At 35.5% G+C, this 7,060-nt stretch overlaps 1 long non-coding RNA gene across 1 annotated transcript; it reads left to right on the top strand.

Annotated features, from left to right (window-relative positions):
* The first annotated feature begins 318 nt into the window (after window positions 1-318).
* LOC149649102 (uncharacterized) lies at window positions 319-1,996 on the top strand. The gene is made up of 3 exons (XR_016371717.1): window positions 319-662; window positions 797-991; window positions 1,054-1,996. It is a non-coding gene; the product is annotated as an uncharacterized LOC149649102 (long non-coding RNA).
* Window positions 1,997-7,060: the final 5,064 nt, after the last annotated feature.

Here is a 7,060-nt window from a genome sequence, read left to right as displayed (position 1 = left end):
CTTTATATTAACTTTGATGTGCGTGTAGTGTTTCGATTCAGATGCAATCTTCATTACTCGTTCTCTATAAACTCTCACTTGTGTCATTACATAGAAAGAAGTTTATCTTAAATAATTAAATAAATATAATTGATATTAATTATTTTAATAGTCAGTATTTTACGTTAATTATAGTTAAGTCGGTTTAAGAAACTTAATTCCTAAAACAAGTCGAAATGCGTTCAGTGCGCAAACCACATGGACTGGTTTTGTAAGTTTATTCGCACTGAACGTCTGGCAGCCCGGCTGTATGAAAGCCCTAGTTTGAGATTTTATCCCAGCGGCCGTATTCTGCAGAAAAGTTAAGCTCCTCCTTCTGCCCTTGGCTCGCTGGTTGGACCGTCAACCACTGCCCTTGGCCTTTTCATTGGCTACGTCTACCGATGACGTTCCATGCCTTGGCTCAGTGATTGGTGCAAATTCCGCGCAGACTCAGATGTAAACTATCAAATTTATACACCAAATTCAAAATGTTTTTTCATAAACTGACAAATGAGTTACCGGTTAAACACCGGTTTTACTGGTTGCTTCGGTAACGCTATGTGCTGAACGCACTTACAGCAGACGACATTTCAACACTTTCTATCAACCTCCCGACGTTGATCAACGTGTCGAGTAAAGTGGTGAGTGTAATTTATGAAGGATTAATTAATTTATGAAGTATTCAACTAAACTCTTTAATTTCCCCCTTAAAAATCCGATTTAAATAAAAACACACCATTTAATTTATTTCTTTTATTATTTATTACTTATTCAGATTGTGTGGCAACTGTCGATCGCAGTATAAAGGTCACTGCAGTAAAAAGGTGAGAGGGCTGATCGCCCGTGGTAACTGAATGGTTAAAGCCTAATTTGAGCACTTAGCATGACCAAAATCGCAAGAGCAACTCCGTGATTCGTTCATGCTCTTGTGGCATTAACAATTTTGCACTTATTATATTCTCATGGAATGGTGTGTTGATGAGCGAGATACACCCATACCCTTTAATCAATATTTATCCTTTCCTCTCTCAGACGAGGTATATCTTCCAACTGCTGACGAAAAAGCTTATCCAGAGTGTCAAGCCATTTGCGTCTCGCAACTAACACTGGAAGTCGCGGAAGCGCTTTACAACTGCAAATCGACATAACTTATAAAACATAACCAGTAACCATATTTACACTGAACAGTTACTTGAAAAGTAAGCATTTCAGTATGCAGCAATTGGTATAATCACCCCTTTGTTTCTCATAATATGAATATGGTAAATCTGAAATAGGTCTAATGAATGACAATAGAATAGTTAAGTTATATTTAAAATAGGTATGTGGTCATGAAGACTTCGGAGGATGTAAATTGCAATCATGCAACAGAAAAAAGCAATGAACTCTTGACAGTCAGAAATATGTAAAATTTAATACAAGTGGAAAATAAATTGCCGAATTTTTGGGTTTGAGAGCGTATCGGGACTGATTGGGTGCTGGCATGCTGGTTATAAATAATGTCATCTTGAGTACAGGCTAGACATCATCAACATAATTCTAATGTGAACAGATTAAAAACATGCCATTAACGGTTTTAAAGCATTAAAGGCGGTAACAGACTTTGTCTTCTTTTTTAAACCCCTCCCCGGCTCCACTTAGCTCTATGAGGATGACGAGCACTATCCACACAGGCTCACAACCCCTTTTAATAACAGTCAATGATAACAAAAATCCAACTAATTTAAAAAATGTTATGAAGTCTATCTAATAAATTATTCAATGCCTGCATATAACCCATGCAATAAATTTAATTGGCTTATTAAATGAAGCGTCTACTAAATTACAATATAAGTTAACAGTAAACTAACACGTATGCGAGAAATAAATCATAAAATACACGCAAATAAATTAAACGCGAAAAAATAACTATTTATAATGAGAGAATCAAAAAAAGTACGTGTCAAATTGGATATTAAAGAAACTTTGGTGAAAATGAATTAATAGAATATCTACAATGAGTACTATAAAATCACAAAGGAGAATACAATAATCAGAGAGAGTTCATGCCGTCATGAAGAGGGTGCATGCCAAATTGAGCATTGAAAATAATCGAAATACAGGGAGACGTTATTCAAACAACCTATCATGGCATTTAGGAAATTATCTACAGTCCAGTCAAAACCTTTAATTTTCAAACCTTAGCTTTTCATATTCGTTCCTAGACCTTTCATTTTCAGTCATTATTTGCCAAACAGACGCAAACATGAGTAGGGCCTCCAAACATGCGTTAGCGGAAGCTATGAGCGTTTCTTTGCTTTTCTTACTAGGCAGCGACTAAGCTATAAGAAAGTTTAGCCCATTTATAAATGAAACAATAAAGGAAGGCCATGCATGCTGAAACAATAACAAGGAATGATGGAAAAAAGAACAATGAAATGTTGAAGTGAAGAATAAAATTAAAAGGACACCGCAGTAACTCTTAATGGTTAACTGACTTTCAAGCAACCCTCTATCTCAAAAAAATGTCCAAATGAAATTTTCAGAAGGTGGACTATTATACCCTACATTGAATAGAAACCATTCTTATGACCATTTCTGTGTTCTTCAGTGGCAAGTGGATGAGCACCATGTTCATGGAAAGCAGAAGGCTCTTTGAGGAATCTTCAGCAAAAACTGGAGGAAGGCTATTCAAGAAGCTTGCACCCACCTGCAACAAAAAATAATGTTAATAACATGGTTAATACTTAATACATTACGAGAACTTACCAAATTTGCAATACGCAGAGCTTCACGTTCTTCTATAACAAGTGGAATATTGTTGAGGAATGCCTTTCAATGTCACCTCGGGAAAGGGTTCTCTGTTGGCGGTGGACATCATTTACCTGCTTTGTAATATGTTATCACATCTTTGTCCTCTCTTACCTAAGTCACTAATGACCAACAAGGGTACAACCTTCAACTCATAGAGGGAATGCGGCGCCGTTTTAAGTTTTTTTAAACATGTTTCATTACTATGTATAATTCAATACAATAACTACAAATAAATCTTACCAATTTTAGAACATATAAATATACATGTAATTACAACTTCAAAAGTTGAAGATAAATTACACAGGAATGAAACAATTACTGTTTCACTATTACCAATAAAACTACTGACACAAAAATCTGTGTGCCCTTCACGTTATGCCTTCATTACGCTTAGGTAGTTGTGGTTCGATGTTATCAAAGTAAAAACATGGAAACAGGGAAAGATTTGACGTTTAATGCTTAATTCAGCACTTACAATTGGTTTTTAATTTTTTATACAAATATGTCAAGCACATTATTTACGTGAAAATATATAACTTACTCAACATTAAACGATGTTACCTTAACAAGCGGCTGTCTCAAATACGTTGACGTCATTTAAAATTAAAAAAGAGCAGACGGCACGAAATTACTATTCAGTTCATACGATAGGTGGCGTTAATAGCTTAAACGTTTCCGGTGAAAGGTTGCAGCACTGACCTTTGGCGACAAATTTACACTGTACACTGACCTTACACCGAAATTTGGTTCAACTTGAAACTCAAACTGAACTGAATTCAAAGGCTTATTTTTGCCGGTTGAACCTCCAATCACTGAGCCAAGGCAAGGAACGTCATCGGTAGACGTAGCCAATTAAAAGGCCAAGGGCAATGGTTGACGGTCCAACCAGCGAGCCAAGGGCAGAAGGAGGAGCTTAACTTTTCTGCAGAATACGGCCGCAGGTTAAGTGGGGGATGAAAATCTTCGGAATAGTAGTACCATGGAAGAAAAGCATCTAATGTTGCCTCAGCCTTGGGCTTGTGAAAACCTATTATAGAATGAAGATTCTACAATCCCTGCCTGTCATATGTAAGAACGTCGTCTGCTACCATAAATTTAAATTGGAAACGTCACTCGGAGAGGTAAAAAAATTGTTATCAATGTAACGAACAAATTCAAATGATTCAATGTAAATTACGTTTATTTTCTGAAATAAAATTCAGTGAGTACTTTTTCAACACCTTAAAAATGTAACTAACTTTTGACTATTTTATCAACATGAAGGCATCGTGAATCTTAATTTCAGATATTTACTTGCATTTACACTTTTAGAAGCAGACTTTAAGAACACAACAATTATTAAATTCTCCGATTTCTTGGAGCTCTTGTAACGTTTCTGAGAACTAGTTGTACAATCTGAAACTAGTGTTATAGACTCTTATCAAAAATGGGGGTAAAATAGAGTCTGGTCTATGGCCGCGCCACAAAAGACCACACGCGGTTTTGAAATCCATCTTACTTTTCTGTCCGTACTAAGCATTTGACAGCGCCTCACTAGGCGTTGCTTTAAGAGAATCTATGACGTTTGATATTCCCCACTTCGTGACAAGGTCTCAGTAACCAGTTACAAACTTATGGAACGTATCTTATGAACTTATGAAAATACTAAAGTAAAGTTCACCCTAGGACATTTTTGTTACCTTTCGGGTCGACATCTCAAAAATCAAAATATGGTGGTATTTTCAACCGCGAAAACTACACTTTATAAAAACAAACATCTGTTCGTCCCGAGGCGAGGGACAATCCACTTTACTGGGTGTCTTAGAATTTCGCAAAGGTATGGGGAGGTGGTTTTGTTTTTGCAATTTCTATATAACTACTATTAACATCTTATCGACCCTCTCACGAGTGAAGTCAGATAAACGGGTTTTCTGACAAATCGTGCTTGGCAAAGGATGTATTTTATACCAAAAATGAAATGTCATTTCCATGTTAATTGTCATCAACAAGGTGCTAGTTCTATGTTATTAGAAACACAGTTAAAAGTAGAATTTATATTTTGCTCCATGAGTAAGTGCAATTACCCCAGAGATATGGATTGCAAAAGCTGATGCAGCCGCTGAAAAACAACGTAAAATACATATTAGAAAGTTGTTATCTCAATATTCTTTGTATTTTATCTTTAACATGAATAACTTGTTCACGAGATTTTCCAAAGCTATTTATATTTTTGCAATTATTCCTACCACGAAAAATACGCGTCATAGTTAATGACATCTTGAAATTAAACTATATCGACCGTTTTAACACAAGTTAAACTGCTTTAACGTAAAGGACAAGAGAACGTGTTCGATATTTCCTCCATCTTACCGACAACGAACGCAAGCTCATAGTTCAGCTCTACGAAAACTTCGAAAAACTTTCTCCGTCATTAAGGTAACCACCTAACCTATGAGCCTGCTTCAGATTAGATCCCGATGTTAGCTTTTAAACATTAACAATTGGAAGTTTGTTCATGCATTAGTTTCATCTCGGTCCTTTCCAAACCCAATTCAAAAAACAAGCTTCGGGTCTCGCTTCGGGTAAAATCGGGTAATTCGAAGACTTATTTGAAACTATTTTATAAATCTTCAACATCAACTGAAAAACAACTAAATATAAATTGAGAAGGATATGCCTCATATGTATATTCATTGCCTTTTACTACCATTGAATTAAACATTACGAACGCCCATAGGAAACTAATAACGTCGTTTATTTCTTAATTTATGCCGATTGCTGTAAGCGGTGTACTCTAAAATTAATTAAGAGGAATTCAGGGTGAATTGTTAACGAACCAGAAACGGTGTAAAACCATCGCAGATTTGAATTTACATAAAACAATAAAAATAGAACTTTCTTATCTTAAAGAAATTTAATTCTTTCTTTCTTAGCGCAATATGGAAGATGTCGTCTATAATATTACCACAATTCGAATGCCCTCATATTTGGTTGTAAGTATAATTTACGAAGATTTAAAACAAAATATTTCTCTTTGCATGCCTCTCGAGGGGGCCGTCATTACGCATCAGAGCGTGCGATATTTGAAATAACTATCGATTTTGATGATTTCAATGATTTAAGAATGATTTGCTGATTTGGAGGCGATTTGAATGATTTGAGTGATTTTCACGATCTTAAGATGATTTTGATACGATTTATTTGATTTGAAGTATTTGTAAGTGATTTGAATGATTTGTAGGATTTGAATGACTGGTGACTTAACGAGGATTTCAGTGATTTGTCGGAGATTTGAATGATTTATCGAGGATTTGAATGATTTGTCGGGTATTTGAATGATTTGGCGTAATTTGAACTATTTGGTAGTGATTTGAATGATTTGCTAGCGATTCGAATGATTTGATAGTGATTTTAATGATTTCATTGGTTTGATGATTTCTTGATTTGACTCCTTTGTATAGTGATTTGACTGATTTCACTTATTTTTATAGTTATTTGAATGATTTACTAGCGATTTCACTGATTTGATTGATTTCATAGCGATTTTAGTGATTTGCTAGATTTGGGGAGTGATTTATTTGATTTGAATGATTTGAAAACCTAGGTGTACGAGATTTGAAGGAGCGACGGCCCCCTCGATGCCTCTACGGTTCGCTTCAACAAAATTATAATACTTCTTTTTTAATTAAAAATATTTTTATTAATACCTAAATTTTCTTTGCAACGCATTTTAATTTCTCGTGAGAGAAGAGTAACACGAAACTCTCATGATATTTGTTAACTATTCGGCCATGGTTTGCGTTCTTCAGCTTTGAAATTTTTTAGTTAAATTATAAATTGTAAATGATTATCATGCACGATGAAAGCGTACCTCGCCCGCGAGCGTTACGCAGCGAGTAATCGAATAGATACTTTTCACACATGGAGGATTCATACCATTTACACGAGGAGGCCAGGCTACCTGGAGGACAAAAGCAGACGGGTTTTTGTCCTCCAGGTAGCCCGGCCTCCTGGTGTAAATGGTATGAATTCTCCGTGAGTGAAAACTATCTATAGAACACTTTGTGTGTGCCAGTCAGCAGGGCCCCAAAGGTCCTATAAATCCTATAAAATCCTATATTTTTTAAACTGTCCTATAAAATCCTATAATTTTGGCTAAAATCGCCTAAAATCCTATAAAATGCTAAAATTTTGAAATTTGGGCGTATTTTAAGCAACTAAACGGTTAAATCAGGACTCGGCTCTAAAAAATATCATAAAATGGGGA

This window comes from Phalangium opilio, unplaced genomic scaffold (assembly GCF_054372755.1).
Source record: "Phalangium opilio isolate 3A_F unplaced genomic scaffold, DU_Popi_V2 ptg000088l_1, whole genome shotgun sequence".
NCBI lineage: Eukaryota > Metazoa > Arthropoda > Arachnida > Opiliones > Phalangiidae > Phalangium > Phalangium opilio.
This window is presented reverse-complemented; position numbering and strand designations above follow the sequence as displayed.